Source organism: Oscarella lobularis, chromosome 12, assembly GCF_947507565.1.
Source record: "Oscarella lobularis chromosome 12, ooOscLobu1.1, whole genome shotgun sequence".
Taxonomy (NCBI): Eukaryota; Metazoa; Porifera; class Homoscleromorpha; order Homosclerophorida; family Oscarellidae; genus Oscarella; species Oscarella lobularis.
Window position 1 is genome coordinate 852,529 of NC_089186.1, and position 14,738 is coordinate 867,266.

At 44.0% G+C, this 14,738-nt stretch overlaps 1 long non-coding RNA gene across 1 annotated transcript; it reads left to right on the top strand.

Moving 5' to 3' along the window:
* Positions 1 to 4,658: 4,658 nt before the first annotated feature.
* LOC136193534 (uncharacterized) lies at positions 4,659 to 5,891 on the top strand. Its single transcript, XR_010671370.1, has 3 exons — positions 4,659 to 5,098; positions 5,158 to 5,409; positions 5,464 to 5,891. It is a non-coding gene; the product is annotated as an uncharacterized lncRNA (long non-coding RNA).
* Positions 5,892 to 14,738: the final 8,847 nt, after the last annotated feature.

The window sequence follows — 14,738 nt, forward strand, 5'->3', positions numbered from 1 at the left end:
ATACGGGACCCAATACGGGACTCAATCAAAAATGGCGTCGAAGAACGACACGATCAAGTTTCGACTGATTACGAAGAAAGGAGACGACGACGGCAGCGTCACAGGACGCTTTTTAGTCACGGAAATGCGAACGACTTCATTGGAGACGCTAAAACAGCCTCGAATCGCTCCAATCTGCTATAACATGTGATAGCGGATTGGAGCGATTCGATGCACAGGTACCGGTAGGCGATTCCGAGGCTCTAGTAGATCATCCACGCGGCTCTGCTTGAAGCTATGATGCGTCCTGATGCATGAAAATGTGCACCCGGCTTCTTTTCACTTTGCCGCGACACGTCGAGTTCCGCATATAGTCCTTTTAGTCGATTTGGGCAGATATTATCTAGTCTAGTTATACGTAGAATTCTTAAGGGTCGTCCCAGCGTTGCTTTTCCTCTGAGAGCATAAGGAAGTGTCCACGACTTCCTCTTTGCCTAATGTGGTTACGATAAGGATTGACGACATTTGTGTGGGCCAGATTCACCCTTGTCAAGCGTGGGACAGCCTCCAGCCTTCGTTGCTTCCAGTGCGTGGGCACATAGATGGAAGTCGACTCTGTGACGTTGCATTTGACCTCCTCTCGTGACCGCTATAGATAATTAGTCCGTAATTTAATTACGCAGGTTTTGTTAGATACCCAACTCTAATCTAGATTATGATTATTGATATGTCATGTCGTGTCGTATTAGAAGTTCCTGTAGTGACCTGTGGGCAATCAACTTGCGTTTACTTGATTTCCGGGATGCGTGTGCTGCTCCAAAGATGGCGTTGGTCTATCCACTTCTGTGTAACGGTGCATGCACAGACGGTACTCATCGCGTCCTACTTTCGCATTTTTCTTCGTAATATCCGCTCTTCTGCGATGATAATGAGCTAACGTTGCTTACACTTCTACTGGCGGCAGTTATAGGTGGCTTGTGACATGACTGCGAATACCACGATAAAAGAACGACAACTGACATCACAAAAGCGTCCGATCGACGAGGGTTAAATTTAGCGACCGGCGCTTACGTCACCTACACCAACTTGTATAAAACGCGTAGCGAAACTGCTGAGCTAAGCATATTGAGCTCGAACGGAAAAAGGTTCATTTTGACTGAGATGAAGTCTTTGCTTGTTCTCCTTGCAATCTGTCACATCTGCCAGTCGGCTCAGCATTTCTCTGCGAAAGAGCTTAGACTGGAATACCTAAAACTTCCTGCCGCACCAGGCTCGTCTACTCTTCTGATTTACGTATTATAATTCAGCTTTGCACTGAGGACAAATATTTGCATCGCCGTGAAATGCAAACGCCATTGGCCTTTATCAAATTCAACTTCGACCTCTTTTCGTTTTCGTCGCCTGGGCAACCACCCATGGACGTGTTTATAACAAAAGCGGCTTCCAAAAGTTTCAATGACGGTAGATCGGTCCACTGGTACATGTTTCCCCAGAAAGAGCGCTTAGGTGTCGACGCAAATGGCACCCTAAAATTTGAGGTCTTAAACGAGTCGTTCCCTTAATTCCATCGTGACGTTGTCTTTTAGAATAGCACCACTTTCAAAATTTTAGGCCGCGTGTGCAAGAAAGAGTGCTACGACCCTTACCAAGTTCTCTGTGCTAGTCGCAATCGAAGTCATTTTATTGTGTCGATACATAGTTCCGTTGCGGAAGGATTCTCTGTTAAAAATTGTACGAACGCAGGCCTCCAAAACTTTTGGGAGAACGCTACGTTGGGGAATTACCTTCACCATCAATTGCAGTACAGCAAACATCCGTATTTGGCTCGAGAAAAATGTCTTACATTTTGGTCAAGAAACATGACGTGTGCTGATTAGTTTTGTTAAGACAGGGAACAAATAGTTTCGCAATTGGGGAACGACATGGCACCTCGATGTTTTAGCGTACAGTGTGTATTGAAAGTCAAAGCAAATGTTGAATGAAAAATAAACAAGAGCATTATACCGTGCATTAATTGCAGCGTTTCGCTTTCTTTGAATTGAGAAACTGATTGTCTATTACTTGCAGTTAGCGAAGTTTCACAGAACAGTGGAACTGCTAAAGTAGTTGGTTTATATGTATAGTCGCCAGATAGCTAGCTAGCTAGCTAGCTAGCTAGCTAGAGATGTTCTAATTAAGGCTTATAATTGTCGCAGAGGTCAAACTCCGGCCACCAAATCGTTAGAAAACTTGCACGCATACGTAATGTTTGCATAACGCCCGGTCACGCAGAATATGAAGAGTGCGGTGACTAATCGAACTTTATAGTGGCCGGCGGTTAGACCTACGCTAACCCTTTGCATTCTTACCCATGACACTAAATGACGTACTTCGCGCACGTCATCGTATATACCATCCTACGTTTATTAGATAATGAGTGCACCTTCTCTTCTTTACTGCTGCCTTGCATTAATGTTGTCACATGCGAAGCATGCGATATACTGCACTGTGACTATGACGACTCTCTAGAAACTGCGTAAACGTGTTCGTCTAAGGGACGGTTTGTGACTACGTCCAGGACGCGTGACTGTAGTTACATGCAGTACATCCGTTCCGTTACCAAATAATTGGGACGGTTTCCATCTGGAAAAACATCACTTGGACACCACTGATGGTCACTCTTTTGTGATGTCATTTGCAACCCGACATCTTCGGTTACTTTCGTACTTCCGCCGAAATCTGTATATAAGAGCGGTTCTGTCTCTGTAGAAAGTATCACAATTATAGGCTAATCCTCATATCTTGTCGAGATGTCTATTCAGTTGCTGTTTCCCCTTCTTCTCGTAGCGTCTACTTTTCCCCAAGAATCATCTGGCACCTGCTATGGTTATACCCATCGCTTGCATTCGTACGATGTGACGCTCGACCCCGGTCGATTTGAGGCCGGTGTAGCCGAGCTCAAGTGCTGCCACACGCGGTCTATTATGAATCTTGCGCGCTGGAGAAGACTGGGAGTTAGCGGTACGAGCGATCAGCTTCCGCTCTGCTCCAAAGTCGGAAAAGTGTACTTTGCGTGTTGGAAGTACTATTCTCGTCTGTCTGTTCGTCTCTATGTCAATGTGACAAAATTGACTGAAATTGGAGAAGCGACGTTTCTTTGTGGAACGGAGCCTATGTCAGACACCGAGTTCACTCTCACGACAAAAGTTCGTTTGCTAACTCCGGGTATAGAGCACATAACCATTAGTGCATAAACTTGACTTCTTTGAGCACCGATAGAAATTCGTACTCCGACTCCTGGTGTTTCTCCTACGCCTACGACTACCGCCTTTACAGAGGAAGAAATGAAGCCTAAACTACCGGGTACAATAAACTCACAGTGCCGTAATTTTTTATTCGCGACAATCCGGTTGTTTTTTGTTATGAAGATGCTCTTGAAGGAAGTTGCAAATTGACTATGAGCGATAGTTTTGCGAACGGTGGGGAAAGTGTCAAAGCATTTGGTCAATGTGAACAGAAGAAGATCGTTACCTGCTTTGGAAATGCGTCTTCTCTTCGTTGGATGACGGGAAGAATAAGTCGTTCTCGTCCTATTGCAAATTGTGCCATTGCTAAATGTATTGAATCGTGCTGGAAAGTTTCTCTGAATGAAGATGGCGTCGAACTTCATCTGAGCAGAGAGAAAAAGTCGAAGAAAGCTGCTTTCAGATGTGAAATAGCAGGTGGGAATTTGTGCTCTTTCAAAGCTGTTTGGAGCTAGTAGACTTAATTCTTAGTGACAGCTCTGTTCTTTTTTGTTTCGTCTAATTTTCGTCTCTTCTTCATTTTTCTTTGTTCAGGGTGATTTTTCTAATGCATTTGCGTCGGAAAGATTTCTGCCTAATAAAACTTTTATTAGCGCACCTGCTCCCGGATGTGGAACTACGAGTTTCTCAAGCTAATTTCGGATGTTTTGGCGTAGCGAACGAAGTCGTTTGGACCTGCTGAACGTGTATAATCGACTTTCTGTGCTGATTGCGGTGATTTGGAGCCGAGAGTCGCTCCATTCGTTAGTATTGTCTCTTTAGACGATTTCGAACCTCTCGTTTATGGTCGACGCGCACGATCTGGACCAAGAAAGCGCTTCAACGCAGGAATACGTCCATAATACAGTTAAACGAGGTCTGAGCCCCCTTAGCACTTGCACGAGTTCCCAGCCCAGACCGCCCAGACCTTTGGATCGAAGGGACATCTTCCCGGATGTTTCTCGCAAGAGCAAAAGTCGAAGACTTTCAGTGCCACCATCTGTCAGATTCAGTCATATCTCTCAGCTGTCATATTCCTTTCCCTCTGTTAGCACAAGCCAATGACTCGATCGCTTTTAGTGTTCCGCGACTTCCTTTTCGGGGGCGGTGACTGATGTGTTGACCATAGATACGGGGAGGAAATTGTAAGATTAACGCTAGCTAGCGTAGGCGCTATATCGCGTCATGCAGCTATAGCGGACGTTTAGGCGAAGGGCCCCTTGTCGAGCTCGACGCGCCTGCGCCTTCGTTAATTATAGTGGGTGCAATCATAGATAAAAGTCAACCCCGCTACGTCACCATTCGCCTCCCTTAAGATTCATACACAGCTGTTGTTTCCATTGGTATATTGCGGTTGAAAAAACGATGTGGCGGCGTAGGGGGGCGTAGGCGATCGCCATCCGGCGTCGCGTATACTTGATTTCCATGACGTGTTCGTCGTCCGAAATTAGAATAGGTGGCTCCGTTTCTGCGTAGCGGTCTACGGTCACAGGCTCTCTTGACCCTACTTTCCCTCGATTTTCGTCTTAATATCCGCTCTCCAGCGATGCTTAACAAGCTAAGGATGCTTACACGTCAACGCGCATGCGACAATTAGGCAACTTGTAAGATGACCGTCTGCCACGATGAGAAGTGAGATCATATATAGGGTCAGCGTAAAACGCTTAGATCACCTACGCCAACTCGAAGTCGAACCTGTATAAAATGCGGAACGAAAGTACTGAGCTAAGCATATTGAGCTCAAGAAAAAGTTCCCATTTGACAGAGAGATGAAGTCATTGCTTGTTCTCCTTGCAATCTTGCAGATGTGCGACTCATCTCGGCATCGTGAAAACTTCACCGAATACCATAAGCTGGTATATTATTCTAACGAAGTTTTACAGGCCCGTTTTCTCATGAATGCGCGTATTTTCAGCTTTGTTGTCGTGAACTACTGAACGAGAATCGAACCGACGAAGAATTACCTATGGCGTTTCTCAACTTCAAGTTCGACCGCTTTTCTTTTAACTTAGCAGAACACCGGACAACAATAGACGAGTTTCTGACGATCAAACACCCTGATTCCGCCGACGGTAGAACCTTCTTCTTGGACACGTTTCACCTCCTACGCCAACCCCGTCGGCGTTTGGGTGTCGACGAAAATGGTGTCCTCAAAGTGGACTCTGAGGTCGTACTAGCGATTTCGGGCTCTTCGCCTAGCGTGACGGTAATTTTTCTTTAGAATACCACCACTTTTAAACTCATACGGCCGTGCGACAAGCGTTACTACCCTTTCGTAGTTCTCTGCGCAAGTCGCCTGAATCAACGTCATTTTATTGTGCCGATGTATAATTCCATTTCGAAGGGACGTTTGGTTACAAACTGCGAGGACTCGGGCCGTGAATATCTGAACCACATGGGAAAAAGTTTGGAGCGTTATCTTCTTCAACAAATGCTGTATGCGTATAATCCGTATTTGGCTCCAGAAAAGTGCTCTCCGTCGCTCAGAAGGCACTGTAATCAATCTAAGCCAGTGTGTGATAAAAAGTAGTAGAGCAACAGATACGTTTGTATCTTAGAAATTGTAGATATTTTCTTCTTTCTTTAGCGCGTACTGAATATATCAGGCTGCTAAAACCGCGTTTCTAATGAAGTAATTAATTATCTGTGGTTTGTGGAGCACAGCTTTTCTCTTTTCCTCCAGACCTATCACTCCTCATTTACCTTGATTTTGTCTGGCTTATGGCCCGTACGAGTTCTCTTGTATTTTCGAAGCCTCCTTTAGGCATGAAAACGAATCAGGAGACTTGGTTGAATTCACGCTAACCTGCGGATCAATCTGGTCAGAAAACCATCCATTAGATCGGTGGTTGGGCGAGAATAATGTCTAGGCAAATACGCGTGACGCCCACGTAGTACGATGCACGATCGACTTTATTTCGCACAAACCCACATCGATTTTACAGTACACTCGTACAGAAATCTAATCTACCGTGTCTACTTTAATTTTCGATCCTTTCTTCTTTCTTTTTGTCGTCGCTTGTTCTTCCGGGCCTTCTGGCTGTGCGTCTTCATGCATCTATCATTTTTCTTCGTTCTCGATCGATTTCTTTCTGCGCGCGATCTAAAATTTTAAATCAAAGTGCTATTAGTCACTTTCAGATTATCGTTACACGTACCTTTTCTGAATGCGTTCGTATTAGCGTTACCCGGGCTACACCACGTCAGATTAGTGTCAGCAATTCTATTCTTGGATATGAAATGTTGCAAGATCCTTTTGCCTCAAGTACAAGATGGCGGTAGATTTCTCGTGGTCTCCCTTTTCACTTCTTCACAGTTTCGTTTCGCGTACATATAGGTCATCGTAGATGGACTTTCGCGGGCTGTTCGTCGAACTGCCCGGACATCGGGAAGCGAACACGTGATCGAAGAAGAAACGTCTCGTAGAAGGAGAAAACGATCGATTTTTGCGACAATGATGGCGCGGAAGGGAACAACGAATACAAAAAAAAGGCGTCGATAAGCGTATGAGAGATAGGCCAGGGTGCCCTTTTTTCGCGATGAAAAGGCGAATCCCTCCACCCGGACGTCTCGTATCGCTTTCGCCTCGTTTTTTGCATAGATCTACACCTACGAAACGCCTTACGATCGAGAACTTACGCTCAAGTCCGGAGAAAGCGTGCGAATATACGAAAAGGTACGCTAGCAATCGATTAGCGTTTTTTTCTGAATTTCGACTCGCACAAACCGCTTGACCACGCGGGGCTGTTATACTAGCGGATTAGAGTAGACCTAGTGCGTTTAGTTGGATAGTTGCGAGGTCGAGATTTTTTGCTTCCCTGAACTATGTCACCTCTCCGATTTTCGATCTTTTGTTCTGAAACGGTGTGGATGAGTTGACTTTTGATCCTGTGGTGCCAAATTGACCTCACGTCTTCAACTTTGGCTAATATTGGACATTTTATTGTTTCACTCTCGTGTATAAGCCCCTCCTTCGTTTTCCTTGCCAAATTTAGTTGGATTTAAGCTTCAATAACGACGACCCTTCCTCGGTTTAGTGTACTGTATTAATTTCCGTCGCATGTAGTTGCCTGGCTAGTTGCTGTTATCCATTATGTGATAAGAAAGAATTAGTAATTAATTAGTAATAATGAATTAGTAATTTATTTCTATAGGATTTGCTCAAAACGGAAGCAAATAAAGCGGCGGTTCGTGACAGCGCCGAAATGACGACGGCGTTCTTTGGCACTTCTCTGAGTCCCCATGCAAAGTGCCACAGGAAGTATCCAAAACCCCGAGGGCGGAAGTGCCATTGGAACGGGCGACATTGATGCAATGATTGGCTTTCCCGCTTTTTCAAGTGGATCTGCGCCCACTGATATTAATGAATTCTTTCAAAATTTCCAAAGATCCTCGTGAAGTAGGCTAATTTCTCATTTCTCCCTCGGAAAACATTCTTGCCTGTGCCGAGAAAAGAACGCACGCTAATGAGGTAGGCTGCTGGCAATTGTAGAGTAGATGGACAAACATCAACGTGTTTTGCCTTTTTTCCTTTGTTCTTCAGGACGCTATTTTTAGAATGCGATTTCTGTACACTAACTTCTTTTTGTCAGCTAGCTCCTTCTTTTACGGTTCGCGCGCATGCGTATCATCTTGAAAAGTCTTTTTCGCCGAAAGAAACGAGCGAAGTCGTCGAATCGCTTGCATTGCGACGCTGTCAGACTACTATAGAGTCGAAAATGACATCGTCGGCTCGTTCTACGATCGATCGATTGGCCACGATAATCGCGAAGAAGAGAAATGAGGATGAATTGCTCCATTTTCTTTCTACGGAAGAAGGATTTCGGTCTTTTCGGGTATGGAGAAATCAGAAGTCGCGTTTTTGATCGCTGCACGCCATTGTATTCTCCTTTTCGTTAGTACAATCGTGGCTTTTCATTATTTCACTACGTAGCGGGAAGAGAGTTTGAGACGGCAGAGGAAGCCATTGAGTGGCTCAGTTATGCGCTTGAGCAAAAGAATCAAGACATTGAAAAAAAATCACTCGACGTATGAATACCGTACGTTTTGGATTGATAAATTAATTGATGCGTGGATGCAAATGCACCTCCGCCCACTTCACTGCGCATGCAAATTGGGAAATAGTTTTGGCGTTGAATGGCTCGTCACTCACCATGCAAATATCAAAGTGGAAGACACAGTATGACATGGAATTGATTTCATATCGTTTCACTCATCATTCTTGTTTAGAATGGACGTACGCCATATTCTCATGCCTGTGCAAATTCCGTTAACACAATGAAGAAAATGGCCTGTCTCGAAGAACATGGATACATTTTGTCACCATCTGATACTGTAAAAAATTGATATCAACCCTCTCGCAACAATAAACTTTTGATTTATAGGTTTGGGCAGCTCAAAATCAATTTTCGTCATATGAAAAAGCAAACGAGATTTTTCATCATCTCATCAATGAAAAGGGATTTAGTGTCAACGCTACTAAAAAGGTGATACATGATGTGCTTATGTTTGCTACATATGCAATATTTGTAATAGAGTGGGGAGACTCCTCTGCATCGTGCCTGCTTGATTGGAAGCATTTTTGGAGTAAAGTGGCTCATGGAACACCACGCTGATATCAATAGCGTCGACAAGGTTAGAAGATTTCACTTGTGATACTTTCATTCTTATTTCATCTTCAGAGGGGCAAAACGTCTTTTATGTGTGCGTGTCGAAGTTCCATCAATCGTTCAGCGAAAGTGCGCTACTTGGGTGAAAAAGGAGCTGACTGTCAAGCAAAAGACCACGTGAGATGTTGTTTATTTGCTACATACATATTAAATCAACGAATCGCTGTCTTTTTTATTCAGAAAGGGAGGACGGCTTTGTTTTATGCCATCAAACCCTCAGAGTGTGAAGATGATGAAGTGAAAGATCTTCGTCGATATCTTGTCATTGAGAAATGCATTGATATCAATTCTGTTGATGAGGTCGCATTCTTACGATATTTCGCATTTTCGTTTGGCAATTCTATTTTTAGAAGGGGAGGACACCCTTATAGGACGCATTTAAAAATCCTTCTTTCCTCGTCATTCAGCAACTAATTGAATTAGGAGCTGATGTTCCTCTGAGAGATAAGGTTAGTAAAGAAATCCCATTCCTCACTCGTTCTCTATTCAATTTTTTGTAGAACAAACAAAATGCATTGCATATTATGGCTGCAGGGAACTATTCAGCCTTAGACAAATCAGTTATTGATCTATTGATTCAGAATGGTTGTGACGTCACGCGCCAAGACAAGGTGACGAGTTTTTCTTGAAAATTAAAGAGAATTTATAAACGTGACTTTTAGAACGGAAAGACACCTTACGAGTTGGCACGTAATGGTAAAATCAGAGCTCTCCTTCGACAGCTTTACGTACGTCATCTTTTTGATTCAGTTCCCGTATGTAACTAGAGAATGATGGCCCGGTGTTCACCGTGTTGCCATCATGCAGAGCCTCCCACCGCTTACCGTACGCGAGTGCATAACATAGTGTGACGTCATAGTTTTCATGCTGTCACATATTCACGTTGTCATTACAGCCGTTAGCTACTACTAGTACAGCTCAGTCCTACCTACATACTGTAAATACAGTACTTGCATGATTGCTGTGTTTTCCTAATTAGGCGCTTTTCTGACGTACAGTACAGTGCGTGCCAGCATAAATGGCCACAAAACGCGTGCTAAGATCACTGTAGATCACTCGCTGCAAGACATACAGTGTCACTGTGTGTCAACGAAAATCACTCTAATGCCTATTTTAAACAGGGATGTCCGTTTGATTTTTGTGGGACGTACTCCCAAAGATTTAAATTTTTTGCAAGTTTAGCGCGCGCTAATAAAAAAGTTTCTGAAATGGCAAATTTTGTAAAGGAAAGAACATTTTCAAATTCGCCGATAATAAATTTCTAAACAATGCACGTGAGAAGCCATTTATAGAGTGAGTTTCTTTCTAACTTGATCCCTAACGGAAAAAAATGCATTTCTATTTACGTCACGTGACATCCGTTTCTTTCCACCGAATTACTGTATTGAAAATCAAAGATAATGAAGTTTTAGAAAATGGTATAAAGTGACAGACGAGTTTATGAAAGCCGTCATATGTTGTTTGAAACTGGAAAAAAACGAACTTTTCTGTGTTCTTAGCAAAACGTATAGAAACGTTGTCTGCGGTGAAATCAAAACCGTTTTCTTACAAAATAGACGTAAATAGAAATGCTAGACTTCATTGGAAATCCTTGATGTGACGATCAAACGTCAAAACTACGCCAAATGTAAACTACGCTCTGAATTCCTCGCGCGCTACTAAAAGTCCCGTTTGGCCATTTATGCTGGCACGAGCTGCTGGCACGCACTGTACTGTATTTGATAATGTGCTCTGTATTTTAGGAGGACCTATGCATGTGTACGGGTCATATTTCCTGTTACCCGTACACGCGTACAGACCCACCCATATACTGTACACGTGACTGGATACTTTTGATTGTGACGTCAGAGCGTGACAATCAAAACTGTCGTTTCGGTTTCTCAGCGCATTTATAACACGGAAAATAGCACAGATCAATTGGAAATAAGGGTTTCTAAGCATTTTTTTCGTTTCTGAAAGAAAAAACGCTTTATTCGCACCGTAAATCGCCTTTTTCGGGTACCCGTTTTGGGCCCCATTTCACGCATGCGCTTTACAAAGTAAGGGTTTTTCCTATGTGACGTCACAATACTGTACCGAACAGACGTACATACATACATACATACAGACACTTCCGGCCCTAAGATCACGTTTGAGAGAGCCTCCCTCCTTCGTTATACGGGCTCCACCCGTACAACTGCGGTGGTCGGCTCCATTATTTTAATAGGACGCCGCCCGATTTTCCGTTCTTCGACGAGAAACGGTTCGCCCGGATTTAATTAAATCGTGCGTAGTTGGCAGCGAAATGGCGGGGGAAAAACGACGTACGTGAGTTCTCTTCTTCGCCTCAATCAACCCCCACCCAAAGATGAAGATCGTACACCGGGTTTTGACATCCATAATTGTGTTAATGAGGAAGTTGGCAAAGGATTGTGGGGGGATTTTGGTGCCCAACCCACATTCCACAGCGCACATGGCTCTTCTTCCGGAAATCAAATGCAATGTTCAATCTCATTCTTCCTATTCGGGAGGAAGAGAAGATGACGTCAGAAATTCTTCTTCGTCTTCTAGAAAAAGGGCGATATTGGTGTGCGTTCTCCAAGTCTTCAATGAGGACTCTTTCGTCTGACGAAAAATCGCTCATTCGCCTCGTCGTCATTTTCAATATCATTGGTTTCAATGAGGAGGCGGGCACTGAAGTGAGATTTCAGCTGAAAGAAGTCGTCGAAATTCTTCGGAAAGACTTCGGAGACACGTTCGAAATTTCACACGTGATTGAAATGGATGGTAGCAAGAGCCAATCTGTTTGCATGAACGACTGCCGAGAAAAATTGAAAGAAATTCGCGAAGAAATGCTCAAGGTAAGAATGAAGTTCTTTGGCCATTCTTCAATTTCCTTTGCCCTATGTACAGACAGCGGAAGGTGTTCCTAAATTATGCCAAGCCATAGAAGAGAATCTTTCTCTTTCAGACGAGGAGAGAGAGAATCCGTTGGCTTATTTTCTGACCACAGAAGAATTCGAAAAATTGGTCTCTGAAGAAGTTGGCATCACGTTGAGTGATGACGAGAAAAAAGTGGCCGTTGAATATCTTCATCCGGAATAGTGAGTAATTATTATTTAATTCCACGTGTTTTAATAAATAATTTATTTAGATTATTAATCTTGGTCGTCGAATTTGCGTTCGACCTATTTGGCTTTGTCACAACGTCATCGGTCCACTTCTCGCACCGCCCTATTTTGTCGTCGCCATGCCAGCCAAACATCAGCTATGGCATCAAGGGAAGACATGAAATCGGCTCTGAGAGCATTTGAAAATCATTTCAAGCAAAAAGGTCATCTGTTTCCAATCGTCGCGACAGTTGACGAAGCAATTGAAGTTCTTCTCTTCCTCGAACTGTGCATTCCGATCGAAGGCAAGCCTGGGGTGTACCAAATACCCGCTCTTCTTCATGACTCAATTCCTCGCGACGCCTGGGTTGAAGATGCGAAATTTGACGTGTATCGCGGCCAACGATACGAATGTGCCCGTTGTGTTGACATCATTTCACCTGCGTCATTCGCTCTCTTTCAATCTCGCTGCTCTCGCATGGACAACACGAGTCACGAGGCATGGAAAGACGGCGTCAAATTGGTGAGGATCATCGAAAACAAAGAGGTCGAATGTCTAATCGAATCAGCAATAAAGAAGGAGCGCTGTTGCATTGACATCATCCTTCGCTGGTCGAGCAAGCGCGCTTCCCATAAAGTAGCCAAAGAGTTCCTAGCAGAATTAAAAGCGATGATCGCTAAAGCGTGCGATGAAAGAAGCCCTGGAGTGATTCTAGACTGGTTCTATTTACACAGTTCTCATCTCCAACGTTTTGACGAGGATCCAGCCATTTACTCGTGCAGTGAAGTCAATCAGAAGGGACGAGGTTTCGCTCTCGATCACATCCTGTTTCAACTCGACCAGAGAAACGCTATCGTTCTCGTGTCCGAGACTTGGTCATCATTGAAGACGATGTTTCTATGGTAATTAAATAGCAAGGTTCATTTTTCTCTAGTTTATTTTTGTATGTAGCCTTTAGTCGCCTCAGCAAATCCTGTTGAACCTACTTGCACTCCAGGTATACTTTCCTCAGAAAATATTTCATTTTTTAATATCTCTTTAGACTCTTTTCCCTCTGACGACGAATTGGTTTCCCAAGATTTAATGAGAACATGCGCAGCTGTCAATGGGAAGACATAGGTGTTTTCCTCATTGACTCAGATGATCTTGAAGTGATTCACGACTCCACTCGCAGCGTCGTCTCTCGCATGATGAAAGTGCTCAAGTCGTGGAGAGAAAGGGAAAAATCTCCAACTGTAGGTAAGCTTCTAAAATGGTTTGAAGAGGTGGGCGTTAACCGGGAACTTATCAAAACAAAGTTCGGAGAACTGTATGGGTAATTTAGCTTATTTCCAACGCAAAATCGTTTATCATTGCACGTATCAGTATGAGTGCAGATAAGGCCGTCATCACATCTCTGCCCGGGACGAGGCGTCCATTCGCTGTCACTGATGGACGATTAATTGGCAAGACTAAATTAACGTAGAAGCTATCAAAAGAATCAAACAAAACTGCTCTTGTGCACCTACCATGCACGGATTGCTAGAATTGACATCGCTGCTGCTATAACAACGAGATTCGATAACGCAATAGCCCCTCTTTAACTCGTAGCCTTTCCCATTGCAATCTTGACGCGCTTCGCAAGAGAATGCGACTGCATTTACCATCACTGCACTGATCGTCTTTAGTGCACAGATTGCTATCATCGCAACTACCTCCCAACACACTGCCCACAGAGTGGTATGTTTCACAAAATTGCACCCCTAAATAAGAAACTAATTTCTCTATACAGTATAAATTGGTGCTTTTTGAATACCTGGCAGCCTTCATCACCAATAGCACCCCATCTTTGTTTATTGTCTTGGCAGAAGCCGTCTATGAGGCAAAGCCTTCGTTAGATTACGTGCGTACTTTAAAATCTTCAACGCGCACCAGGTACTCAACAATGATTTAAAACAAAGATGTCTGAAAACCCAATAATGATTTCAAAATAAAGCCAATTTTAACAGTCGTATTCCGAGTTCTGATATCTCGTCTCGCCGCCTTCTCCGCATTCTCATCCAACTCGAACATCAATAGGCAAAGTCGTTGCGAAAATCGTATGACGACATTGGCAACGGGTATTGCGTGAAAACAGAGCAATACGTCTTTGGGTCGAACGCCATATGGCAAATCAACGAGTAGCACTTTACCTGGGGCCGGTCGATGAACTTGATCGTCGTTGGGGTGAGAACGATGTTGGGCAGCGTTGCGACAGACCAACTTAAACGAGCCTATAACGCGGTTGGTAAGTTCCTCAATGAACGCTTCGGCTGACTCGTGGTAAGCAAAGGCGACGAACGCGTAGGGATCGACGGGTCGATTATATAGTCTTTAACCTGACCGAATTGGTAGATGTAGTCGAGCTTGAGTTTGTCGTCACTGAACTGCATTTTCTTATTATTGATTGTGGCGGCGAGATTACCAATGTAGATTTGAGTTTGACTTGTAATTGCGGCGGTGTACTCTGTGGTCGCTGGGGGTAGCGGCGCCGCTGTGGCCACTGCGGCCCAGCTGCGCAGAGAGGCGACCCTTTCTGATAGATCGCGGAAATTGGAGGGATTTGGTGTCTTACTTAATTGGCGTTATCTTGGCCGATCGATATCAATGAAATTCGAGAGGCGACTAGCAGCCAGATCACTCGCATGTTCAAGGTTCTGGGATCGTGGATGATGGCAAAATGGCCAACGGTAGGCCAGCTTTTAGCAAAGTTTGAGAG